This window comes from Podarcis tiliguerta (assembly GCF_965153285.1).
Source record: "Podarcis tiliguerta genome assembly, chromosome: 4".
NCBI classification, from domain to species: domain Eukaryota; kingdom Metazoa; phylum Chordata; class Lepidosauria; order Squamata; family Lacertidae; genus Podarcis; species Podarcis tiliguerta.
This window is the reverse complement of record NC_139537.1, coordinates 100304489-100317451: the sequence shown is the minus strand read 5'-3', so window position 1 is coordinate 100317451 and position 12963 is coordinate 100304489. Positions and strand designations below refer to the sequence as shown.

General features: G+C 44.9%; 2 long non-coding RNA genes across 2 annotated transcripts in view; both read right to left on the bottom strand.

The window, feature by feature from the left end:
• LOC310675435 overlaps window positions 1-12963 on the bottom strand; it is a 137391-nt gene that overhangs the window by 9661 nt on the left and 114767 nt on the right. The window lies entirely within an intron of this gene.
• LOC310675422 lies at window positions 7469-12778 on the bottom strand. Its single transcript, XR_014510134.1, has 3 exons — window positions 12633-12778; window positions 8813-8961; window positions 7469-7701 (listed from the first exon to the last, which is right to left on the bottom strand). It is a non-coding gene; the product is annotated as an uncharacterized lncRNA (long non-coding RNA).

Genomic DNA, 12963 nt, shown 5'->3' with positions numbered 1-12963 from the left:
AGGTAAGCATCGCCCTGTGTAATCAAGATGGAGCAGATGCACACTATTTGAATGGCAATGCCCATTAAGTGGGGCAGGGCGAGGCAGAGGAACCCTGGCCCCAGGGAGTTGGCTCCCATGCCCTCCTCCCTATTAGTGGGCTGCTTCCCATTTTATGTGATTTCACTTATGCATGAAGGGGCCCAGAACATAAGTTGCGAGACGCCTATATACCGTCATCTAGGTCAGCCTTCCCCATCTTGGTGTCCGCGCTCTGTTTTGGCCTCCTTCAATCAGAATTCATTGCAAAAAAAAGAATTCATTACAAGGTGAAGTGCGTGAGGCATTGAATGGGTGCCCGGGGGGGGGGGGTTGGAGAAGAGGCAGAAAGAAGAGCCAATTTGTCCGTAGCTAGGGGGCGCAATCTGGATGGTTCTGCCAGGGGTGCAAGATCACCTAGCTACGGCTCTGGCACTTCTCCACCCAGTGGCTGGGTCCACATTTTTTGTGGCAGTCTGCAGGAACAGAGAAACACACATAAATACATCACAACACGAGGTAGATATATTACTACACTTTACAAGGGAGAGAAGTATACTAATCAATATTTCCGCCGCCATACTAACTGATATTGCGGGACTGTGGTAGTGACTGAGATAATGTAGGTATATGAAATGCTCTCAACAATTAAACACTCTATATAAATGCTATCATCATCATCATTATTTATCAAGTTACTATCGGCCAGCCTGCAAGGATCAGCATTTTTGGGATGCGTTTACTGAACAGCATTTTACATCAGTTCATATGGAGGTTTCAGAAGGCTCCTTCTCCCACCTCAGCCACCAGCTGGGCTTTCAAATGTGCCTCAACTCTTGCAATCCTGGTCAGCAGATACACCGGGGGAAAGTTATTAAATGCAACCTGTAGTGATTATTCAGCAATTCCAGCTGAAAATGCAGCACCACATGCTCACCACTCTTTTCCACCAGGTGCATGAAAGAATGAAGTGCCCTTTCAGTGAGGGATAAGTAGCTATGGAGGCAAAATAAAGTATGCAATGTCCTGGAACAGGGAGCAGATTCCATATAGGTATCAGAAGGTGTAAGACAGTGGGCAGCAAACTTTTTCAGCAGGGGGCTGGTCCGCTGTCCCTCAAACCTTGTGGGGGGCTAGACTATATTTGGGGGGGGGGGCGGATGAATGATTTTCGCCTACCTACAAAGAGGCCTGAAGACGCTTCACTTTACCTGTCCCAGTTGTCGTCCCAATAGCCACAGTTGGGCTTCTCCAGCCGGCCAGGCATCATGGTGGGGTAGAAGGCTACGTTGGCTGGTGAAGACAGAAGTAGCAGCCCCAGCAGAGGAGCCACAGACGGAGGTAAGGTAACCGTGGCGCCGCCAGAGCTTTTACCCACCACAACCTGCTGCTGCTTCCTGAGTGGCACCGCGGAGAAAAGAGAGCTGCCCGCCAACCCGCAAGCAGCAGCCGCAGCCACTGCAACGACCCACCTGAACGCCATGGGAGGAATGAAGGAGGAAGGGAGGAAGGCAGGCAGGCAGGCAGGCAGGCAGGCGGCGGCGAAGAAAGAGCGTGAGGAACTGGCACGGAAAAGGGGCACGAAGAAGGAAGGAAGGGCAGACTGAGGGAGAGGGAGGAGGAGCAGGAGGAAAACGCAGCGACAGCCAGCGTCACACGCCCCCTTCACAGCGCCACCCTGCTGAGGCGGGCAGGCTGGTGAGCCGACTCCCGCCGTTAACGGCTCCCAGCGGGGCCAAGATTGCTCCGTCCCTGAGGAGAAAAGTGTGTGAGGGAAAGGAAGGGAGAGGGAAAGAATGTGCACACTGGTGATCCACACAGAAATTCCCGGGCCGTCCGTGGGCCAGATCGAGAAGGCAATTGGGCCTGATCTGGCCCGCCAGCCTTAGTTTGCCGACCCATGGTGTAAGAGAACAGAGAAAAGGGCTGGCCGGGCCATGAAGCAGCGTGAGGCAGCCTCAGGCAGCATATCTGCTCAGCGCAACATCCCTGCTTACTGCCCAACAGCAACATCCACTTCTTTTTACTCCCAAGGCACCTCAGGCAGCATCCGTGTGGCAACCCCTCCTGGGCCAGCCCTGGTTAAGGAAAACCATAGGGGATGAATTAATACATTCAGACCTCAGCTCCTGAATGGCTCAGTTTTCAAACGTTTCGGCTCCTGAGCACCAAAAACCCGGAAGTAAGCGCTCCATTTTTTAAAATGTTTTTCAGAAGCCGAATTTTCGACGTGGCTTCCGCTTGAGTGCAGGGAGCTCTTGCAACCAGTCGGAAGTTGTGCCTTGGTTGTTGAACGTTTCGGAAGCCAAACGGGCTTCCGGAATGGATTATGTTCCGACAACCGAGGTTTGACTGTACCAGGAATTAGCTGAGAAATCAGGAGAATGTTGCCTGAAGGGGAGGCAAGTAAGGAGAAGCCCATTTATCCACTGGCTCCTTCTGCAAGCAGAAGCTGTGGTGTCCGCTCCCTGGTCTTGCCTCTTTCAAAGGATCAGAACATAAGGGGGGAAATCAAGCAAAAATCCCATCTAGTCCAGCATTCTGTTCTCACAGACTGGGTGAAGCCCACAAACAGGACATGAGAGCAATATTACCCTCCCTCGTGATCCCCACCAACTGGTATTCAGAGACATATTGCAGAGACAACTCCAGCAAACCACTGAAGGTAAGACTGTGACTCCTTAACAATGATGGGCATTCAGGTGTGCATATTAGTGCACGTGCGCACACACAGGGGAAGTTCATTGTGACCACAAGACAGGAGTGGGGGTCCATTTCCCCCCTCCCACTCAGCTTCTTCTATTCTCCATTTCTTGATGGACCCCACATCATACCATCATTTTAACTGCTTCCTCCTCCTTGCCCTCCCTGTCCTTCAAGTCCGCTGCTGAAGATGAGCATGTGTAATGGAGGCAGAGCTCTCCACCGTGTCTGTGAATCTGGGCAATGGCGCCAATGTCGGTGGCCACAGCTGGCAGGCCTTCTGCCCAGGAGCGGGTCCCAAGTGCCAAACAACAGTTCTGGATATGGATGTCTCTCATGTAGGAAGAACTGCCTCTTCTGTTGCATCCTAGAAGGGGCTACAGGATGCACATGTCTCTCTGCTTTTGGCTGAGATGCAGAAATATGGTGAAAGGAAGAAGAAAAACCCTATTCACATCATGTCTATCCAGAGAGTGATTATTCTTAACACATCTTGTTTCTATTGATATATATTATCCAACCGATCCTTGAGGGGAAGACTCAAAATTCTACAATATGGGATCGGTGCTTTAAATTACTAATATATTTTAAATATATAATGTGGATATATTGTGTTCAGTTGTAGAAACAAGCTTGATCACACACCCACACCCAGAAACTGTCTTCAACATGTGAAATATCCTCTCTCTGATTATCGCTCATTTCTAGGAAGAGGTCTTTATCCACTGACATACAGCGTGTGCTCTTTGCCAGCTCTTGACGATAAATAGGTTCCTTCCATGAGGCTTTAACAGCCTCTAGAGGAAATCACTTGTAGGCAGCATTAATACATTCTGGAGGTGATGGATGTAAAAGAAGCTCATTAATATTCAAACAAGTATGCTGTGTGTCTGAAGGAGCTTGGAGAAAGGAATAAAGCATGCATGCTTTCGTCCCTGGAACCAAAGCTGCAACTAATCTTCTCACATCTAAATTCCTACTAGTAAATTAACAGCCCATGTAGGACTTGGAACTTAGGATGAAACCCAGAGATAAGGAGCTAAGAGACTAAGCTACCAACAAGCAACTTTCCATTTTGTCATCATCAACAACTTTATTGCTGTAGCCATGGGCCTTGGCACTTCACCGATAAAATTTCCCTTACAGAAAGTTACAATAAAATCTACTTCAAATCTCATCTCTGGCACAATTTTACCAGGAGGCCTTAGGCAAGCACTAACTCACAATCTTAGTTCCCCATCTGCAATATAGGGATGACAACATCAGTCTACCTTATGGGGGTTGTTGTAAGGTTAACTAAGATAACAAGCACTGTGGTTTGAACATGGCTGACTTATAAATGGTACAGTGGGAGGAACTCCACTAGGGCCCAGACTGCAAGGACTATGCCAACAAGGCAGGCAAAGCCACTGCCCAGGCACCATGCCCGCGGTGTCTGGCTACCTCCAGAGAAGCGTGGCCACCATCAGTGCTACTATTGGGCAAGATCTCACCTGAAATTGGCAAAATCTCCCCCCAAATCAGTACCAATGGCTGTGCTGCTTCTCTACCAGTGGTGGATGCTGAGGGGTGTGTGGCGGTCGCAGCAGGATGAGGTGGGTGGTGGTGGGAGCAGGGTAAAGGAGCACTTCCCATTTTGCCTCAAGTGGCAAAGCAGGACCCACCGCCCCAGCTGTGCCAATAGAGTTCCTTCAGTGCAGCAACACTTCCATTTCCTCTATTTGTCATGTGCTCCCTCCAATTTTCTTCAGAAGGTACCCAACCCTCTGGAGCAGATTTCAAGGGTGCACTTGGGGGGACTGCAGGGAAGGAACTGACCAATAATGCTACACCCCTGGCTGACAGAACTGGTCAGATCAAATTCAGAATGTGAGGATGAGGTTGAGGATGGCGAGCATGAACCAGCCAGCTGAAACCTGCAGAAATTTTCTCAACTCCTCCAAGTCCTAAAATACACAAATGATCTGATTGCAGAGTTTGACACCCCTCCCTCCCCCATGAAATGCAGTCTCAAGATCATCCATGAGATTACAGATACTCTGAGGCTGTACAAGCAAATGTTTGATGACCTCAAGAGACAACAGCAGCAGCTGCCAATCACCAGGTTCATCACGAAGAAACCCCCACCAGCAGCAGGTGTGCACAGGCAACCCACCTCTGGATCTGAACCACAGCCAAGCATTGCTTCTGGCTACTGGTCAGCTCCCCTGGTCCTCACATCATCTGCAACATCATTCAGAAGGGAAAAGCAGGCAGAAGGCTAAGAAGACTAAGAGCAACATTTGTCCCTCACCAGTAAGTGCAGCAATTTTTTAAATGGCTTTTAAATAGTTTTCTAGGGGTCATTCTGGCTTTACTCGATTTTGCTTAAACCTGTGATGGCCAGGAAGATAACCCCCACCTAAGATGCAAGTTGCCTGTATTCATTTAAACAGTTGCGTTAGTGCAATGATGTTTAGCTGCACATTGTAACTTCCTGTCCTCTCCTCTCACTCCCCCCCCCCCATGGGCAGACAGAAGAGAGGGGGAGGAAGCAAAGTTGTTGTGCTAGTTCATGCCAGCCTTATGCATGAGTGTAGGGGGGGCAGGGGAGCACCCCCCCCCCCAAATCAAGCAAATAAATACAAATACTTAACTAACTAACCAATTATGTCACAGATAACTCAGTTCTGCGGCCCCCTAACATGATGCCCGTTTTTATGATGATGATTTGTCTTCTTACTGATCTTTATAAGCTACTCTGCAAGCCTTTTCTGGTTGAAGAGTGGGGTAAAACCACTTTATTATTCTCTGAGTTAGATCGTATGCAAAATTTTAAAAATGCTACTTCAGCACAGTGGAGTTTGCGTAGGTTCTTGAAGCAATGAGGCATGTTAGTAAAAAGCTAGAGTCAATAAACCAGAAATAAACAACCATTTTTTAAAAATGGTGGGCGGAGTTCCTGTGAATCTAAGAGTAACTGAACTGGGTCCATCTAGCCCAGCATCCTGCTTTCCACAATGACAGTCAGATCCAAGAGGAAGCTCATAAGCAGGGATTGAGGCCAATAGCCTTTTCCTCTTGTTTTGTCTCTCCCCCTTCATCATATTTAGAGGCAGACGGCTTCCGAAGCTGGAGATGGAAAGGTGGCCATCAAGGTGATACTTAGCCGAGATTGGTCTCTGACACCTCCAGGTTCAGAGGAAGTCTACCTCTGAATATGTTGAAGTTGTGGAGATTAGCAACAGAAAAGAGCATTGGGTCTCAAACCCTGCTTTGTCTAATCACCCTTAAAAGGGCGTGCAAGCGAATGGTGAACAGCACATAATGTGCTACGTGAAGTAGCCCTGAACGTACTGCTCCCTTTCATGTTTCACTGGGAGATCCTGAGTTTTAGTGCTACTGAAATTATGAATACCTATGAGTGCCATGCAAACATTTGCACAAAGCAGCATCTGGAAAAATACCTAAAAGGCAACTCACAATCTCTTCTAATCTCAGATCTACGCAATGCACTCCTTTGCATGTTTACTCACAGTCCTAGCCATCCCTCCCATCCTCAGGCAGCCTTCAGGCTCCAAATCCTGTCCTCATGGGGTTTGAGCCTTGCAGTGTGTCTTTATAGGTTTCTCCTCAGAACCTCTGGCCCAATGCACTGATTTGGCCCAATGCAGCCAACACCCACCACCCACGATACTCTTTCACCAAATATTGGGAAACAGCCATCTACAGTGGCCCAGGGATCAAAGGGGAGGGATTGGCACCTCCAGGAGCAAAGAGTTGAGCCCAGGCTCTTTAATAATATGCATGCCCTTTCTTTTTCATTGTGGAATACCCCACAGCTGACTGAAGAGTCATGGAGAAGACAGGGAGTAAAGAAATCACTCCCAACTATTAGCCGCTCCTTCCCTTGACTATCAGGGGCAGTAGGTAGAAGGGCTGGGGAGGATAATGGTTTGCTCCACATTTTGGAGCAAACCTTCCCATTTTGCTCCCTTCAGGCCCATGCATAGAACCAAATTGTTGATATGAGGATTAAGCCACATAATCAAAAGACCAAACTGTGCATGAATCCATACTGTATTTAGGAGGTGATATGAGGGCTGCCTCTTCGCTCCTTTTGCCTTTGTTTAGATTGATTGGAGCAGCTCTGTGACTACACCCTTAAAAAAAATCCATTTAAAAATGCTTCCAGGATGTGACTGTACGTTACAGGGCAGCCATTTTCCCCCTGTATAGTTCCCCAGGAAGGGACTTCATGTTATGATGTACAGTCACTTCCTCGAAGCATTTTTAAAGGGATTTCTCTTTTTTTGTCATGAAGCCAGAGAACTGCTTCAAGCAACTTCAGACATCTAAAGGGTTAGAGGAAGAAAGAAGTAGCTTTCTGAACACCTCATAAGTGCCTTTTTTGTTGTTGTCCTTCCATGGTCAGGTCAAAACTGTTTCATTTCTGCAGGCTTTCAGGAACCGACTGCTTTTAAGGAAAGGGCTTTGAATAGCGCTGTGCTGTTTTCACTCTCTGCATTTTAATAGATGTTTTTACAACATTTAAATTCTCTTATAGTTTAATTACTTTTTAACTATTATATTTTATATGTTTTAGCTAGCTGTTTTAATTTTTGTGGCCTGTTTTGAGTCCAAATTCTGGGAGAAAGGAGGGATATAAATAAATGTTTGTTTATTTGAAGAAACTTACCAAACAGATTCAGAAAACAATGGGCAGAGAAATATACAAATGTTTTAAAATAACATGGTCACCCTATACAGTCTTTTCAGAAAGACAAGTATGCACTATGGATGTGGTTTCTTAGTTTTGTGATCTTCCTCTCACACATTTATAAAAATGCTATACATACTCACCTCTCTGCTTTTATAATTCAAAATATCACTAGGAATATATAGATAGATAGGCAGATACAGCTCACAACATTTTTTCCTTCTTCAGACATTATGGGTCTTGTTTTGCTGTTAACAGACTTCTTGTGTCACACCATTCAACTGGGGCCAAAAAAGAAAAGCTTCCTGATGCAGAAGCAGATGATTCTTCTGCAGCTGACCTCCCCAGCCTGGGAAAATTAAAACCATCCAAGTTAAATATAAGTTCTCCCATTTAGAAAATGTCAGTCTGGCAGCCTTTACCTGACCGTTTAGCTGGAGCTCCGAACTTGACAGAGAAGTGAGCCTTTTTGGATAGCGAGGGGTTAATCCAGTCTGCCATCCAAGCCAGGGGAGAGAAGCAGATTCCCAGATGCCCCTGCTAGAGAAATTAATCCTGGAGCTTAGCATCTGGATCCTTCAACTGCCAAGCTTGCCCCAGTAGTCTGTTTCATCACTGGGCCAGATTAAATAAGAATGATGAGCAGGAGCAGGTTCTGCACTGTCAGCGACAAGGAAAAAAACACACCTCCAAACCAAATCAGTTTCACCATTGCGTGTTCCCATGCTAATGTGCATTTAGACAACGTGCCACTTTAAAGCTATATCAAAGAAATCACAGCCAAGCTGTCAGTGTGCTTTTCACAAAAGTTAGAGGTAGGGGAGGAAGTGTATATAGACAGTTCCATTAGGACACCACCTGTTTCTTATGTATACAGTTTATAGTGTGGGACTAATGTATTTTGTTCCAGGCATCTTGCAAAAATTGCCTGATATTTTCCTCCATTTATTAATGCAACTTGCAACAACAGATGGGGCTTGAGCTGCTGAATTCTGATCAGGATTTCAATCCCTTGAAGCTCAGCCATTTATTACAGCAGGGAGATTACTTTAGAAGTAGCAGCATCCTGCAGCATCTGAATATTGAATTAGATTTTGAGCAATATAAAAGTGAGGGTGTTTGGGACATCACTCTGAGTCAGCAAGAGCTGACCAGCTCACAGCCCTAAACGTGCTGACTGTTTACAAAAAGGGCACTGATATCAGCAGGCTTCATGTGGGGACTCAGGGTCAGCTTGTGTGTGAGCTCGGACACAAGTATTCTCTGGTTTCAATCTGATAGTAATTTTAGCCCTGTTTCTTACATTCATTTCTGACAAAATGTGACTTTTGCCCATAATTTTTCACATGATTACTTTTCTTGTGACATCTCATGCTATCTTCCCACCCTTACCTCTCTTTATATCCCTGATTGTGACCCCCACTCTTTCAGCTTGACCTTTTTTCCTTAGCTGTCCATAAAGGCTCCTGCTAAATAGCTTTGCCCAATGTCCCACGCTGGAGCTTTGTGGCTCAGATTCCCAGAAGGGCAGGAGGACTGCCCTGCAGAGCAAAACAGAGAGTAACTCAAGAGCAAAACTGAGGAAACAACAAAGAACCTCTCCCCCTACAGCTAAAAACAAGGAGTTATGCAACAGAGGTGTTGCATGAGCAGCATCTGAAGGGCATATGGATAATACCCGACTTGCAACTCCATATAAAATGAAAGTGAGGCTTGATGTCAGTAAAACTGAAGTCAATGGCCATTTGTTGAGAACAGTGATAGGAAAGGACCATACGGTCCACCTTCTAAACACTGATGTAGAGCTACGTACCCGGATTCAATGGGCTCTTATGTGCCCCTTCATGGCCTGCATTCTGGAGTTTCCATTTGTGCACGTGGGTTTCTTGTGCCCACCTCTAGAAATGTCCCATCTGATTTATTTGTGCTGGAACATTCTACTTGAACACTTACAGTGAACCAACTCTCTCATCCCTTAAACACAAAACCCATTTTTTACACGGCTTAAAGGTAAAGGTAAAGGACCCCTGACCGTTAAGTCCAGTTGTGGACAACTCTGGGGTTGCGGCGCTCATCTCGCTTTACTGGCCGAGGGAGCCGGCGTTTGTCTGCAGACAGCTTCCGGGTCATGTGGCCAGCATGACTAAGCCACTTCTGGCAAACCAGAGCAGCGCACGGAAATGCTGTTTACCTTCCCGCTGGAGCAGTACCTATTTATCTACTTGCACTTTGACGTGCTTTCGAACTGCTAGATTGGCAGGAGCTGGGACCGAGCAACGGGAGCTCACCCCGTCACGGGGATTCAAACCGCCGACCTTCCGATGGGCAAGCCCTAGGTTCCGTGGTTTAGACCAAAGCGCCACCCGCGTACCTTTTCCCATGGCTTAATGCCCCTTAATACTTATCCCAACTGAACCAATGTCTAAATATGTGCAGAAAAGTGAGTGATTAATTCCTGATCCACATAAATAAGCAGATTAGAATGCAGCTATCCTTCAGTTTTCACACTTCTCCAAATTTTGCAGTATGGTTCTGATTTAAAAACCTAGTCAACTGCACATAAAATGCAAGTTTTCATGCTTTTTAAAACTGCAGGTTGATGGAGAAATGAAACAGAACAGACTTAAGGAGGAAAAACTATTCTGGAGCAGAAATAGATGGATCTGGCCATCCTTAAGAATATGTCATTTTTCTGCTTTCCTTTTTAATGTCTAGTTATCTCATGAAAGAAAGGTTAAAATTCTACTGGTCCATTTAAAAGAAATGCTCACCATTCCAGCCTAGCATGGAAGTTGGTTCTAGGCATTACTTTGGAAAATGCAAAACAGAGGCACAAAGTTTGTAGGACTATTACAATTAACACTCAAATATCAAAGTGTATTTTAAATTTGTTAGAATTGCTTCATAATAACTGCACAGTGTTTTCAGCACAAGCAGCAGAATCGCATTTCTTTGTCCTCTGTCTCTGCATTGCTTTTTGGACATAGATTCAGCATGCACAGGCAGTTCTTAGGCACATTTAATTGTTTATTGTTTAGAACGGCCTTCCACTGGGCCTGGTAGCCATAGGTGACGAGGAATTGTATGCCAGCAAGGAAGACTTTTTTTACACTGGCTGCCACAATCAGGGCAGGTTGCCTGCTCTGCCTCCTTCCCTCTGGTGCTTGGCATGGCAGTGATTGGGCTGGTGGTGCCTACTCACAGCTGTGCAAGATTTAATCCCAAAGAATCGAATGAAAAAATTATGCATACAGTTTTGTTCTGCCCATAAATAGGCTAATTTTGTTTTTGTAAGTTGGTAGCTTTTGTAGGTTCATTCATAGGGCTGGTATAAAATGAGAAAGTTGGTAAGAATTACAGTGGTACCTCGGGTTACAGATGCTTCAACTTACAGACTTCTCTAACCCAGAAATAGTACCTCAGGTTAAGAACTTTGCTTCAGGATGAGAACAGAAATTGCGGCGTGGCGGCAATTAGCTAATGTGGTACCTCAGGTTAAGAATGAAGCACCAGAATGAATTAAGTTCTTAACCCAAGGTACCACTGTATAGATTGCAAACCTGAAGAATCATCACATTATCTTAAAGCCAGGGAGTTAGGGAGAGTTGCTGTCCACTAAAATTAGGGCCTAAATGTTGAGCTTCTGAGGCATTTGAATACCTGCTCTTTTGATTTTCCAGTGCCCAAATGACCTAGGTTCTTTTCTATGCAGATTTTGCTTCATACTTTTTCAAAACATTTATTTATACTGAGGAATTTTGATGATATCCTTGAAAAACAGACCTGCATGAAACCTTTTTATTGATGCTGCAGAAGTGGCTTAGGTTTGTGAGGCTACTCACCTACAAAACTCTGATTTCCAAGCAGCACCCTTAAAAGATAATGAGTTCCCAAGAGAGAGAGCCTATATTTTACATCAACACTGAGTTTTCTTCACTGCTTGAAGGATTTATTTTGGTTTGTCAGTGTGACATGGGACTAGGTTAATTTAAAGGTGGCTTTGGGCTCTGATGTAGATGTGCAATCTGTTGGGGGAAACTCTAACACAAAGCAGAGAAGGTGGCGGTTTTTATCTGATGAATGCCTGTTGAGATTTAATTGTACACTGCATGTATTAGTGAACTGGACACCTATTCATTTGTGAGTAGCTACAGACAGAGCCCTGCTGCTTGGCATTATACTTTGTCACCAGCTTCTCCATTTTATTGTCTCCATATCTTGGTTACTTCAGCTGAAATTTTGACAAGTGACAGGCTGGTGACCTTAATCTGTCCATTTTACCCTCTTTGCTTCCTCTTCGATGAAAGCACACAACTGGGTGGTCAACCTTTGGTAAGGACCCAGCCTATTACAATGTCAATAAATTGTTATTACGGATGTTCCTAACTTAATGCTCCTCACTAATATCCCCGCAGTAATGATTTAAAAAGCAAGCCCCAACCTTTATACAGTAGGCCAGCATATCCTACATTACAAGTGGAAAGCTGAGGCTGAGAGATAGTGACTTGCCTAAGGCCCCCTCAGTATAGGCCAAATTAGAGGTTATCTTGCCAAAAGCATGCAATCAAGTCCCAAGCTTTTTATAATGGGAGACAAGAAGGTCTGAGGGGAGGAAGAGTGTGGTGGGAGAAGAGGATATTGAGCATATGAAAAAATGCTACACCTGCACACCTGAAGTGATACAGTCCAGACTGTTGCCACTTCAGTCTCCACAATACGTAGATCTGCTTACAGAGGCATTTAGGAAACAGCAAGGAAATTAAAGTAGTTTCAAATTTACCTACAGGATTTCCACTTCAGAACACTATTTTAGATTGAAATTCACTCTTAGAAATGTGAGGGGATACCTACCCCCCGTGAGCTAAGATATACATTGCACTGGTATTATCTTTACAGCATTTTTCAAATAACTCATCATAACAAACCATTGTTGCTTGGGGCACATTCAAATTATAACATTTTCCTCACTGAGAATGAGTACAATGTACCTCTGGAGCTGTTAAGGGTATCCAAATATGCTCTACAAACATTCATAAGCTAAGAGCACAAACCTAGGAGAGAGCGCCAAATTAGCTTTACTTAAAAGGATTTAATGGGAACCTAATTTTTAGAAAGGTTACCGCCATTTGGCAATTAGACGATGATAGGGAGACAGAAAGTTCTATGAATTAATACCAAACTGCTGTGAGTAAGGTAATTAATTTATTCTCACCCTTTGGTGACATTAATTTGATGCAACCTTCCTTGATTGGCACTGTGATAGTTCAGAACTAACAAGATCAGACCATCGCTGTTTTCTCTTTGGCTGATCATTTTTTCTGTATTTTTCATGTATTGTGGTGGAGATGGCAAACTAGGCATGACCCATGGGCCAAATCCTGTTTTCAGGGATTTAGATCCTGCAAAATAGTAAATCAGTTTATGGTAATATGGTTGCCCAGTTTCACCTATAAGAAAGAAAATTTTCAAGCTGCATAAAAAAAAAGAACCTGGAAAAGTTAATAATTTAATGATACACCTTTTTGATTTTCTTCTTTTCATAT